The following is a 15,135-nucleotide window of genomic DNA, read 5'->3' as shown; positions in this document are numbered from 1 at the left end:
AGGGCTGTTTCACACGAGCGGATGCCGTGCATGACATCCGCTCCGTGAATGACAGCCAAGAGCCGATGCAGACTGCAGAAGCACGGAGCATTAACATGACTGATAATGCTCCGTGCCTCTCTGTGATCTCTTTACTACGAAGTCACAGTGAGATAAAGTTGTCACTGTGATTTCGTAGTAAAGAGATCACAGAGAGGCACGGAGCGTTATCAGTCATGTTAATGCTCCGTGCTTCTGCAGTCTGCATCGGGTCTTGGCTGTCATTCACGGAGCGGATGTCACGCATGGCATCCGCTCGTGTGAAACAGCCCTTAGGGTGAATAGGAGAAGGGATCAAAAGATCCCTTGTACTACGCCCTTAAGGGGTCTAATTTTTTTATTTTTTTTAAAACACCAATATATTAAAAGTTTAAATCACCCCCCTTTCCCACTTCTACATATAAAAAAAATAAACATATTAGGTATCTCCACGTCCGAAAATGTCTGAACTATTAAAAAAAAAAATTTTAAATTCCTATACAGTGACCATCGTAACGGAATTTTTTTTTAAAAACGTGCAATTAGCCATTTTTTTGTCATCTTGTCCCTCCAAAGAAATTAGATAACAGTGATCAAAAAGACATATACACCATAACAATGGTACCAATAAAAATATAGATCGCCCATATGGGGAAGAAAATCTCCAACCTTTCTGTCTCCCTACCATCCTAAAAGTAATTCCTCTCCCTTCCAATTCCCATATATCATACTTCAAAGCTTCAATTTACCCCTTAATGTCAGCCTGGCAGTATCATTCCATGTATCTAAATGCAGTCATTAACTCTCGTATTTCTTCCCTCGTGTAATGTGATTCAATAAAGGTTTTCCAGTTATGGAAACAGAGTTTGTTTTACTTTGTCTTTCCACTTCTATATGGTCTAATATAAGTAGCTGTCTCATTTGAGCAATGACAAAGTTTCTATCTGGTGGAGTATGATCAAGCCACTTAGAAAAAAGACTTTGAAGGGCTACCAAGAGAATGACATGAATATGTTTAGGAAAGGCAACCCTACCTGAAGTGCCTACCTTAGAAGGTCTTTATTGATGAACTGTTGAAAATTTTTAATAAAGGACAACTAAAAGAAATTATCATTTTTTAGCCCAAATAGTAGAATGCAATAATTTAAAAAAATTGCTCCCAAAGGGGCATAATCTTCAAAGAGGGTCTCTTCTCCAGCTACTTAACCTGTGGAGGGAAGCATACTTATCTGCTCCCTGCTGCTCAGTTCTGGGTCCTTTGGTCCACCACTGCCTTTGACATGTGCCAGTTCCCATTTGTAAATTTCCGGAATGGACGGAAGTCACATGCCACTGCAGCAAATTACTGGCCACAGTGAACCATAACCTAGTAACTTGCTGTTTGGGGGACGCATCACCACTAGCGGACCACGCAACTCCCGTCTGTGGCTGATGTTTACAAGTGGGGACAGCACACTTAACTGTGAACTGAAAGAGCCAGAACTGAGAGGTGGGGAGCAGGTAAGTATGCTTCCCTCCACAGGCCCGGTTGGGTTGCAGCCCAAAAAATTTTAAGAAGCTGGAGAACATAGCCTGATGGAGTATTTTAGTTCTTTTAAATATCATATAACTGTGAGACTAGGGTAACATGGAGACTTTCTGTAGTCTCAGAGAGTGTATGCAATGTGGACTACAGCCTTTACTGGTCCTCACCATTCTACACTCTTTCCATATATCAATTGTACAGGGGAATATAAAACTTTGTAATATATCTTATCAGTGAAAATAACTTTCTCCAATTATCAGGCACTTGACTCTGCGTTCTCTGCTAAATCCAGCTTGCAAAGACCAAGACAGTCTGAGCTCACTGAAGGTTCAGATGGCAACTATCTACAGAAGCCTATGGCGTGGAGAGGAGGAGGAGCAAGCTGAAGGCGGGAGAAAGAAGCATTTTTTTGTGATATATTGCAAAGTTTTGTAATACTATTGATTTATGCAAATGTTGTTGAAAGGTTAGTGACCATTTGAAATCAATTAGTAGTCCCTGTGTAGTCTTGTCTTGCATGCTGGATAGTACAGTATGGGTGGAATCATTGTTGCTCTTCAAATCAGTTCTCCTATCGACTCTGCAGTAAACTGTACCCTTCTCTATTCTCAAGGGGACACATTGTTCCAATAGCTGTGCGTTTGAGTTTTTTTATTGTTTTTTTGTTTTTGTTTTTATGAGGTGTTTTTTTTTGTCTTGTGACATTGTCATTTTGAGGAATTTTGATGTGAGCTGTAAACATAAGTTCTGCAGCTGTCAAGAAACAATGTCGGTACCCCCAATGCCTTTGTAAGCACGAAAATGACCACTGCACTCTTCCAGAGGGCTTTTAGTGGGTGCACGTCCCCAAGTTGGTTTTCCCTCCACCCGGATCACTGGATAAAATTGTATACTTATTAAGGAGACGGCACACCAAAGATTTTGAGTAATGCTTCTTTAATATAATTCATATTCAAACAACAGTGGTAGTTGTTTGTACATCAGTGCAACGTTTCAGGCACTTTCATTTGGTGTTCTTATTCAAGCTTGGTACATGGTCCGTCCACAAGTTTGTGTTTAGAGTGCCGGCAGCCACATATGCGGAACACTTCGGAAAAGTTCTAGCAGTAAATTGAGCCATGTTCAAGGTTTCCTAGACATGTGTACATCCTGAAACTCATGTCTTGGTCCCACATTTGCCTAAGTTACCTAAGGTGCTGCTTGTAATGCCTTGCTCCAGCGACTCATGCCCTCAGATTATGGATAAGTTAAAGGGGTTCTGATCATTGGGGTCTGACTCCCTGTACCTCTGCCAATCAACTATTTGAAGGGGTTGCGGCACTTGTGCGACAGCTGCATTCTTCTCAAAGCTTAACTGAATGCTGTCTCCCTTGTAGCGTCAGTGCAGTGTAATTACAATGGGACAAGCAATTGTAGTTACACTGCACAGCTACTAAAAAGGGGGATGGTGTTAAAGGGGTTATCCGAGAGATTTTTTTTGTTCTTTCTATCTTCCTAACTAAGCAAATGTAACAGCTTTCCAATTAACTCACTATCTCCAGTGGCTGGTTTCTCAGATTTCACTGAGGGTCACGTGACCTCGGGGCCGGTGCAACCATATAGGCGAAACTAGGCGTTTGCCTAGGGCGCCGGCCTGCTGGGGGTGCCCTGGTGGGCTCCCCCTGACTGGTGCTGCAGCCCTGGGCGAGCGGCTCTTGAGCCGCCCCCAGCGCTGTTACAGGGGGGCTAGGAGGTGGAGGTCCTTCTTAAATATGGCAGAGCAGGCATCTGCTTACCCTGATGGCAGGTGTCTGCTCTGCCAGTAAATTACCAGAGGAGAGGAGGCGGGCGGCAAGGGAGGCTGTTCTAGCAGTTCCCCACTCCTCCCTCGTGCGCACTCTGTGATGCCGGAATATCACGTCATTCTGGCCCTGGCATACTAAACGGCGCGCTGGAGGACTGAGGAGCTGCACCACACTGGACCCCAGGGAGGTAAGTGTTTAAGTGTTTGACTGAGTGAGTGTCTGCCTGTGTATTTATGTCAGTGAGTGAGTGTATGTATGTCTGTCTTTCTGTCAGTAAATGTATGTGTGTCTGTCATTGAGTGTCTGTGAGTTTATGTCAGTGAGTGAGTGTATGTCAGTGAATGTGGATGTCTGTCGGTCAGCAAGTGTCTGTGTGTTTGTCAGTGAGTATGTGTATGTTTGTCTGCCAGTGAGTTTCCGTGTGTGTGTGTTTCAGTGGGTAGGTGTGTGTCTGTCAGTGAGTGAGTGTCTGTCTGTCAGTGAGTGTGTGTATGTCTATCAGTGAGTTTCTGTGTACATGTCTGTCTGTCAGTGAGTGAGTGAGTGACATGAGGGGGCGGCAAAAATCCTTGCATCGGCCCTGCATGACCTGTGATGTCAGCTTCTCTCCCTGCTCTGATAACGGTTGTTTACAAGCCTGTAAAGGAGAAGTCACTGTGCTGGCCACGCCCCCCTTCACTGCCTCTGCTCTCTCCTAAGATTCTTAACCTCTTCAGCTGTACATACTGGCTAGCTGCAGCAGTGACAATTTTGGGCACAGGATCTGACAGACTAGTGAGCATTGTACAAGAAGGTAGGGGGAAGATCTTGTGTGTATTAGCAGTGTCATTATACAAGTGGGACTTGTAGTTCTACACTTACAAGTTGCTGTTGATTCTCCCAGCACTCAGGGCAGCTCTTGTATCCACTCCCTTAGCAGTGTCATTATACAGCTGGGACTTGTAGTACTACACATACAACATGCTGCAGAGTCTCCCAGCAGGCAGACATGTCACTCAGGACAGCTCTTGTATTCACTCCCTTAGCAGTATCATTATATAGCTGGGACTTGTAGTCCTACACATACAACATGCTGCTAAGTCTCCCAGCAGGCAGACATGTCACTCAGGGCAGCTCTTGTATTCACTCCCTTAGCAGTGTCATTATACAGCTGGGACTTGTAGTACTACACATACAACATGCTGCTAAGTCTCCCAGCAGGCAGACATGTCACTCAGGACAGCTCTTGTATTCACTCCCTTAGCGGTGTCATTATACAGCTGGGACTTGTAGTTCTACACATACAACATGCTGCAGAGTCTCCCAGCAGGCAGACATGTCACTCAGGGCAGCACTTGTATTCACTCCCTTAGCAGTGTCCTTATACAGCTGGGACTTGTAGTTCTACACATACAACATGCTGGTGAGTCTCCCAGCAGGCAGACATGTCACTCAGGGCAGCACTTGTATTCACTCCCTTAGCAGTGTCATTATACAGCTGGGACTTGTAGTACTACACATACAACATGCTGGTGAGTCTCCCAGCAGGCAGACATGTCACTCAGGGCAGCTCTTGTATCCACTCCCTTAGTGTCATTATACAGCTGGGACTTGTAGTACTACACATACAACATGCTGCAGAGTCTCCCAGCAGGCAGACATGTCACTCAGGGCAGCTCTTGTATTCACTCCCTTAGCAGTGTCACTATACAGCTGGGACTTGTAGTTCTACACATACAACATGCTGCAGAGTCTCCCAGCAGGCAGACATGTCACTCAGGGCAGCTCTTGTATTCACTCCTTTAGCAGTGCAGGGGGGGGGGCAGAGATTGTTTTTATTGCATGTAAACAAAGGGCCAGAAAAGGGAAATGAGGAAATAGATATATTTTTTTTGCATAAAACTTGCTTAGCTTAGTTATATATTGCTGCCCAATAGATTTTCAGTGCTTTATTATTTTTTTCATAACTCGGATAACCCCTTTAAGGTAGATATTAGGAAGCAGCGCTTAAAGAATCACTGCAACCCCTTCAAATAGCTGATCGGCTGGTGTGCCGAGAGTCGGGCCCCCACTGGTCAGATATTGATGACCTATCCTGAGGGAAAAGTTTCAGTGCAGCTTGTGCCATACTATAGCATAATTATCAACATTTCTTAGAGGCCTGTGGAGTGGGATGATTTTGCCATTTTCTTCTCCAGGACACATTTGTGTATATATGCCAACCTCTTCCATGATGTATTGCGTGCATATTTGAGACACGTAACTCCCTTTGACAGCACCTATGGGTGGCAGGGTTGATGCAACATCCTGGCACCACAACCCTGCAAGTGCAGCGACCCGTAGGGGAGTACAGTGAGGAGGATGAGGTTGTAATTGTGGCTAGAATGGGTACAGTTGGTCATGTACCCACTCTGGCTCTCCCTGGGACCATGCAGTGGATTGAGAGGCGTGGCCTTTCCTCCCTCGGGGCACACTCTGATGTTGGGGCTCCTGCCTGATGGTGGCTGGGGTGCCCTTGATGTTAACCGCCTCCGGACCGCCTAACGCAGGATCGCGTTCCGGAGGCGGCAGCCCTGCGCAGAGTCACGCATATATGCGTCATCTCGCGAGACGCGAGATTTCCTGTGAACGCGGGCGCACAGGCGCGCGCATTCACAGGATCGGAAAGTAAGCGAGTGGATCTCTAGCCTGCCAGCGGCGATCGTTCGCTGGCAGGCTGGAGATGCGATTTTTTTTAACCCCTAACAGGTATATTAGACGCTGTTTTGATAACAACGTCTAATATACCTGCTACCTGGTCCTCTGGTGGTCCCTTTTGTTTGGATCGACCACCAGAGGACACAGGTAGCTCAGTAATAAGTAGCACCACACTACACTACACCCCCCCTGTCACTTATTAACCCCTGATCACCCCATATAGACTCCCTGATCACCCCCCAGTCAATGATCACCCCCCTGTAAGGCTCCATTCAGACGTCCGTATGATTTTTACGGATCCACTGATACATGGATCGGATCCGCAAAACACATACAGGCGTCTGAATGGAGCCTTACAGGGGGGTGATCACCCCATATAGACTCCCTGATCACCCCCCTGTCATTGATCACCCCCCTGTAAGGCTGCATTCAGATGTCCGTATGATTTTTACGGATCCACTGATACATGGATCGGATCCGCAAAACACATACGGACATCTGAATGGAGCCTTATAGGGGGGTGATCAATGACAGGGGGGTGATCACCCCATATAGACTCCCTGATCACCCCCCTGTCATTGATCACCCCCCTGTCATTGATCACCCCCCTGTAAGGCTGCATTCAGATGTCCGTATGATTTTTACGGATCCACTGATACATGGATCGGATCCGCAAAACACATACGGACGTCTGAATGGAGCCTTACAGGGGGGTGATCAATGGCAGGGGGGTGATCACCCCATATAGACTCCCTGATCACCCCCCTGTCATTGATCACCCCCCTGTAAGGCTCCATTCAGACATTTTTTTGGCCCAAGTTAGCGGAATTTTTTTTTTTTTTTCTTACAAAGTCTCATATTCCACTAACTTGTGTCAAAAAATAAAATCTCACATGAACTCACCATACCCCTCACGGAATCCAAATGCGTAAAAAATTTCTGACATTTATATTCCAGACTTCTTCTCACGCTTTAGGGCCCCTAGAATGCCAGGGCAGTATAAATACCCAACATGTGACCCCATTTCGGAAAGAAGACACCCCAAGGTATTCGCTGAGGGGCATATTGAGTCCATGAAAGATTGAAATTTTTGTCCCAAGTTAGCGGAAAGGGAGACTTTGTAAGAAAAAAAAATCAAAAATCAATTTCCGCTAACTTGTGCCCAAAAAATTTTTTTTCTATGAACTCGCCATGCCCCTCATTGAATACCTTGGGGTGTCTTCTTTCCAAAATGGGGTCACATGTGGGGTATTTATACTGCCCTGGCTTTTTAGGGGCCCTAAAGCGTGAGAAGAAGTTTGGGATCCAAATGTCTAAAAATGCCCTCATAAAAGGAATGTGGGCCCCTTTGCACACCTAGGCTGCAAAAAAGTGTCACACATCTGGTATCGCCGTACTCAGGAGAAGTTGGGCAATGTGTTTTGGGGTGTCATTTTACATATACCCATGCTGGGTGAGAGAAATATCTTGGTCAAATGCCAACTTTGTATAAAAAATGGGAAAAGTCGTCTTTTGCCGAGATATTTCTCTCACCCAGCATGGGTATATGTAAAAAGACACCCCAAAACACATTGCCCAACTTCTCCTGAATACGGCCATACCACATGTGTGACACTTTTTTGCAGCCTAGGTGGGCAAAGGGACCCACATTCCAAAGAGCACCTTTCGGATTTCACAGGTCATTTACCTACTTACCACACATTAGGGCCCCTAGAATGCCAGGGCAGTATAACTACCCCACAAGTGACCCCATTTTGGAAAGAAGACACCCCAAGATATTCCGTGAGGGGCATGGCGAGTTCCTAGAATTTTTTTTTTTTGTCACAAGTTAGCGGAAAATGATGATTTATTTTATTTTTTTTTTTTCCTTACAAAGTCTCATATTCCACTAACTTGTGACAAAAAATAAAAACTTCCATGAACTCACTATGCCCATCACGAAATACCTGGGGTTGTCTTCTTTCCAAAATGGGGTCACTTGTGGGGTAGTTATACTGCCCTGGCATTTTAGGGGCCGAATGCGTGAGAAGTGGTTTGAAATCAAAATCTGTAAAAAATGTCCGGTGAAATCCGAAAGGTGCTCTTTGGAATGTGGGCCCCTTTGCCCACCTAGGCTGCAAAAAAGTGTCACACATCTGGTATCCCCGTACTCAAGAGAAGTTGGGCAATGTGTTTTGGGGTGTCTTTTTACATATACCCATGCTGGGTGAGAGAAATATCTTGGCAAAAGACAACTTTTCCCATTTTTTTATACAAAGTTGGCATTTGACCGAGATATTTCTCTCACCCAGCATGGGTATATGTAAAAAGACACCCCAAAACACATTGCCCAACTTCTCCTGAGTACGGGGATACCAGATGTGTGACACTTTTTTGCAGCCTAGGTGGGCAAAGGGGCCCACATTCCAAAGAGCACCTTTCGGATTTCATCGGCCATTTTTTATAGATTTTGATTTCAAACTACTTCTCACGCATTCGGGCCCCTAAAATGCCAGGGCAGTATAACTACCCCACAAGTGACCCCATTTTGGAAAGAAGACACCCCAAGGTATTCGCTGATGGGCATAGTGAGTTCATGGAAGTTTTTATTTTTTGTCACAAGTTAGTGGAATATGAGACTTTGTAAGAAAAAAAAAAAAAAATCATCATTTTCTGCTAACTTGTGACAAAAAAGAAAAAATTCTAGGAACTCGCCATGCCCCTCACGGAATACCTTGGGGTGTCTTCCTTCCAAAATGGGGTCACTTGTGGGGTAGTTATACTGCCCTGGCATTCTAGGGGCCCTAATGTGTGGTAATTATTTTGAAATCAAAATCTGCAAAAAATGGCCGGTGAAATCCGAAAGGTGCTCTTTGGAATGTGGGCCCCTTTGCCCACCTAGGCTGCAAAAAAGTGTCACACATGTGGTATCTCCGTACTCAGGAGACGTTGGGGAATGTGTTTTGGGGTGTCATTTTACATATACCCATGCTGGGTGAGAGAAATATCTTGGCAAAAGACAACTTTTCCCATTTTTTTATACAAAGTTGGCATTTGACCAAGATATTTCTCTCACCCAGCATGGGTATATGTAAAATGACACCCCAAAACACATTGCCCAACTTCTCCTGAGTACGGAGATACCACATGTGTGACACTTTTTTGCAGCCTAGGTGGGCAAAGGGGCCCACATTCCAAAGAGCACCTTTCGGATTTCACCGGCCATTTTTTACAGATTTTGATTTCAAACTACTTACCACACATTAGGGCCCCTAGAATGCCAGGGCAGTATAACTACCCCACAAGTGATCCCATTTTGGAAAGAAGACACCCCAAGGTATTCGCTGATGGGCATAGTGAGTTCATAGTTTTTATTTTTTGTCACAAGTTAGTGGAATATGAGACTTTGTAAGAAAAAGAAATAAATAAATAAAAATCATCATTTTCCGCTAACTTGTGACAAAAAATAAAAAGTTCTATGAACTCACTATGCCCATCAGCAAATACCTTAGAGTGTCTACTTTCCGAAATGGGGTCATTTGTGGGGTGTTTGTACTGTCTGGCCATTGTAGAACCTCAGGAAACATGACAGGTGCTCAGAAAGTCAGAGCTGCTTCAAAAAGCAGAAATTCACATTTTTGTACCATAGTTTGTAAACGCTATAACTTTTACCCAAACCATTTTTTTTTTTTACCCAAACATTTTTTTTTTATCAAAGACATGTAGAACAATAAATTTAGAGAAAAATTTATATATAGATCTCGTTTTTTTTTGCAAAATTTTACAACTGAAAGTGAAAAATTTCATTTTTTTGCAAAAAAAATCGTTAATTTTCGATTAATAACAAAAAAAAGTAAAAATGTCAGCAGCAATGAAATACCACCAAATGAAAGCTCTATTAGTGAGAAGAAAAGGAGGTAAAATTCATTTGGGTGGTAAGTTGCATGACCGAGCAATAAACCGTGAAAGTAGGGTAGGTCAGAAGTGTAAAAAGTGGCCTGGTCATTAAGGGTGTTTAAGCTAGGGGGGGCTGAGGTGGTTAAATGTGTGTAGTGATGGGGTGTTAGGCAGAAGGCCTTGGCCGGGTGACTGAGGTGCAAGACAATGACCAGGCCATATTTAGGGGTAGCATATCCAAGGCACTTTAGTGAGGTAGTTTTGGCAGTTAATAAACAAAGTCACTGGTAGTAGTAAGTACATTTTTTCTCCAGAGTACATACAATGGGACAGCAGGCTGCAAGATGGCTGACTCTGAGCCTCTCCCTCTGTTAAATCTAAACAACTTCCCAAATCGGCCAAAGGGGTACAAAATGTCTCTCACAATATGTACTGTGGTTCCCAGGCTGTGGGGTACAGATCCTCAAACTGATGGCCGGTCTATTATAGAAATGTTGTGGTGGCCAAAGCAATATACCCTCCCCACAAGCAGTGTGTTACCGTAAATGAGCAATTACATTTATGGTCTGTCCTTTTTGTAACGGTCCTCAAACGTCTGTAAATTCTTTTCTTGATATACTGGCAGGGGTGGCATGTCCCTGTCTGCCACTGTTTGCAGGAGCTTGAAGGAAGAAGCTCTTCACTCTGGCTGCTTAGGAGCTGATAATAGGGTCCCCCTGTGATGTCACTTTCTGTGGAGAGCTGTATCTGAATAAAGCATTAATTAAAAAAAATATATACAACAAAGCCATTAAAAATTGGCACCACACATTGCACATGCGTTTTTTGAAGCAGAATAAAAAGGTCTATGAGAGAAAAATACCAGGCAATGAGGAAAAAATGGTAGACTTAAGGGCTCAGCAATTAGAAAAAAACGCCACTGCAAAAAAAGGCCTGTTTGTCCTACGTTTAATATTTCCCGTAGATGTTCATGCAACAGTAAAAAAAAAAAGCCACAAAGAATCCACCAAGCCCTGCAAAACTTGTACTTACAACTTTTTGATCATTTTTATTTATTTTTTTTGGGGGGGGGACAAGGTGACAAAAAAATTGTGAATCGCATGTTTTTATTGTTTGTTCCGTTAAAAATATTTTCGGACGTGACAATTCCTGATATGTTTAATTTTTTTAAAGGGATTCTGTCACCAGGTTTGACCCCTGTCACCTAAACATATGCTGATGTTCAGGGCGTCTTCACGATTCCTAATGTGGGCTTATAAATGTCATCTGTGGGCTTATTTAGCTAAAAAACAGCTATTACTAACCTGTCAGTCAAACAAATAAGGTGCCCAAGGGGATGTTAATGGGTGCAAGGTGCCAGCCGCACCCACCGCTGTTCGTGCCCAGCGCCGCCTTTCTGGACTTCTGCACTGCCTCCTAATCCTCTGTGCCGCCTCTAGCTCTCCCTCCCTCCCCCCTCCTTCTGCTGTAAGATCTCGCGCTTGCGCACAGGGCTCTGCCTGATGCGCCCGTGCGGACTTCTCCATTTGGCTTCTTACAGCGAAGTGCGCATGCGCCGGCACTTCGCTCAACCCCTGTATGTGCCTCGAGGATTCGTTTGTGTCATGTGACCATGGAGCGGGAGTGAAACGCTTGCGTTTACTTACCGCTCTGTGATCGCCCGCTGGCCCGCGCACTGCACTTTCTTCAGGTCATAGTGCACGTAAGTGCGCACTATGACCCAATGCTGTGTGATGTCAGGACTTCAGTGCAGCTCGCGGAGAAGAAAATAGAGGAGCTGTGAAGCGGCGCCCTTACAGGAAAGGTAAGTACTGTCGCTGGGGACATGGCTAGCAGGGGGAGATGGTGGCACTGGGAGGCAGTTGGTGGCGCAAGCTGGTGGCACTGTAGGGCAGTTGGGGGCGCAAGCTGGTGGCACCTGTGGGCAAGCTGGTGGCACTGGGCGGCAAGCTGGTGGCAGTTGGCACTGGGCGGCAAGCTGGTGGCACTGGGGGGCAGTTGGGGGTGCAAGCTGGTGGCACTGGGGGGGCAAGCTGGTGGCACTGGGGTGTCAGCTGGTAGGCACTGAGGGGGCAGCAGATGGCACTATTGTGAGGAAGAGCTGAAGGAACTGCGGGAACGGAGCTGATGGCACTGGGTGGAACTGATGCACTTGGGCTGATCGCACAGGGGGGAACGAAGGGTGTTGGGGACTGATGGCAGGGGGTCTGATGAGTTTTTATAAAGGAAAACAGTCTATTAATTCATGTTTTCTTATTAGAATACTCAATTAACGTAAAAAATAATCGATAGAATACTTGATTTCTAAAATAATCGTTTACTGCAGCCCTACACGGAACCAACTGACTACGTATGCCTCTATGAAACCCTCAAAAATCCAAAAGAGTCTTAAAACACAAATTGTGGATTTATATGCTCCGCTATTTACTCAAGAAAACTCTGTTCTTGATGTTAATTTGGTATGTTGCCAAAAACAGCATGTGAACAATGATTGTGGGGCAATGTTGTCGCATTGGCAAATGACTTAAATTTTAATTTCATAAATTTTCAACAAAACCAGATCAGACAACATTTAATGTTTCCTCATATTAAATTAATCAACCACCATTGTAAGATCCACAAGCCGAAAGAAACCATGGTAGAGTGTAACTCTTGTAAGACTTGGTATCGTATAACTTGTGTTGGCTTAAAAAAGGATGACAAATGTTTGAAATTAAGAAAAACAAATTCTTCTGTCCAACATGTACATTACAAAAGAAAAAAGCGAACGTATTTATTACATGGCACACCTCTGATTTCTGACTAGTGAGGTGTTTGGCTTTGTTGTCTCATGGACTATACATACAATACTAATTTGAGTGTGGGGGAAAATGGTGCCTATAACTTTATTTTATACTTTAGTTGTTATTTTAACTGGATATTATGTTGACATGTACAATACTGATATTATTTATCTTCAAGATGTTTATTTGTTTTCAGTCACATTTATATATTTTTTTTAAATAGAAACAAAGGCCTTGATCTATCACACCTCCAACTCCAGAATTTTGGCTTTAAAAAGTCGCAAAATAGTTTTTGGGACTGTTTGCACTCACGCAAATAATTTTCAAGGTATTGCAATTTTACACCACTCACTCCAGTTTGGAATCCGTTTAAGGCCTCTTTCACACGGGCGAGTATTCCGCGCGGATGCGATGCGTAAGGTGAACGCATTGCACCCGCACTGAATCCTGACCCATTCATTTCTATGGGGCTGTGCACACGAGCGGTGATTTTCACGCATCACTTGTGCGTTGCGTGAAAATCACAGCATGCTCTATATTGTGCGTTTTTCACGCAACGCAGGCCCCATAGAAGTGAATGGGGCTGCGTGAAAATCGCAAGCATCCGCAGGCAAGTGCGGATGCGGTGCGATTTTCACGCACGGTTGCTAGGAGACGATCGGGATGCGGACCCGATCATTATTATTTTCACTTATAACATAGTTATAAGGGAAAATAATAGCATTCTGAATACAGAATGCATAGTAAAATAGCGCTGGAGGGGTTAAAAAAAATCTAAAAAATTATTTAACTCACCTTAATCCGCTTGATCGCGCAGCCCGGCTTCTCTTCTGTCTTCATCTTAGCTGTGTGCAGGAACAGGACCTGTGGTGACGTCACTCCGGTCATCACATGATCTTTTATGATGGTGATGGATCATGTGATGGACCATGTGATGACCGGAGTAACGTCACCACAGGTGCTTTTCCTGCAATCAGAAAATAAGGAGACAGAAGAGATGCCGGCAGCGCGATCAAGTGGACTAAGGTGAGTTTAATTTTTTATTTTTTTTTTAACCCCTCCAGCGCTATTTTACTATGCATTCTGTATTCAGAATGCTATTATTTTCCCTTATAACCATGTTATAAGGGAAAATAATACAATCTACAGAAGTACCAAACATGCGCAATTTTTCTCACGCGAGTGCAGAAACGCATTACAATGTTTTGCACTCGCACAGAAAAATCGTGCATGTTCCTGCAACGCACCCGCACCTTTTCCCGCAACGCCCGTGTGAAACCAGCCTAACTCCAGAAAAAGTCGCAATCTTACTCTAGTAGGGGGAGTAGGAAAACTGGAGTAGCTTTTCTAGACAAAATGTGGCATAAAGTACTCCAACGCAGACTCAAGGATAACTGACTACAAATATTCCCCTCATGATAAATTCCCCCCTCCACCGTATGATTTCATTTCAGGTGGGAGGGAAGGGGGCGCGACGAGCTTGACTTCATTTACATACGGCCTGCAGGGGAATAAAAGTCCTTGTTCAGCCATCTTGGACATAGACAAACACATGATGACAACATCTATAAGGTAATGCTTGTGGTTTATGGTGCATCTTGTAGCTGACAGGTTCCCTTTAATCACATTACTCCAAGTCACATTGGATTTGCCAGGTCAACCTACAGAAGGGGATGTAGTTTAGAAATATAGGGCAGGCTAAATCCCCTTCAAATTCAATATCTAACCACTAGGGGGCAAAATGTCAACTCACTAAAGGGGGAATTATGTTTCCATCTTTTTTATTGAAATGTTTCACTTTTCGTCATACAGAATAACAAAGCATAGTAATACCAATGTTACATCACTACACAGGCATTAGCCACAACCAAAAGGAAACTCCTCCAGCAGCACAGCCTGGAGCCTGGCTCCTCCCACACACGTGACTGATCACATGGTCATGACATCATCAAAGGTCCTATAGCCCACAGGGACGTTATCCAGGGTCCTTATCGCTCAGTAAGTGATCAGTGCGCGTAAGTTGGGATTGTTCTGATAACTCCTCGGTGACTATGTCCTAGTGGGGTCATGTGTATAGGGGACACTTCTATAGAGAAAGGATCTCTCCACTAATCCGATATGTTTTCAGCAAACAATAATATTTCCTGAGCCTTCCTAACAGGAGAGTCTATACAATGGCGATCTGCGGGGAATGTCATTGGCTAGAAGATGCAGAACTATGTATGGGCATTTCACTGGTAAGACACCTGCGTAAGGCCTTGTTCACATTTGCGTTTTTCACTGATATGCGCTTTTCACATTTTTAGGGACAGCACACCTACCCATTGGTTTTAATATGTTTGTTCACACATCAGTAGTTTTTCACTTCCTCTGGGTCAGTGATAAAATGACAGCGACATCGGAGATGTCTGCGTGACGTCCGTGTTGCTTCCTTTTTTTTTTTCTTCAGATCATTGACTGGAAATGGGTCCAT

The sequence above is a fragment of the Bufo bufo genome, chromosome 6 (assembly GCF_905171765.1).
Source record: "Bufo bufo chromosome 6, aBufBuf1.1, whole genome shotgun sequence".
NCBI classification, from domain to species: Eukaryota; Metazoa; Chordata; class Amphibia; order Anura; family Bufonidae; genus Bufo; species Bufo bufo.
The sequence above is the reverse complement of the archived record's forward strand: the minus strand, read 5'-3'. Positions refer to the sequence as shown.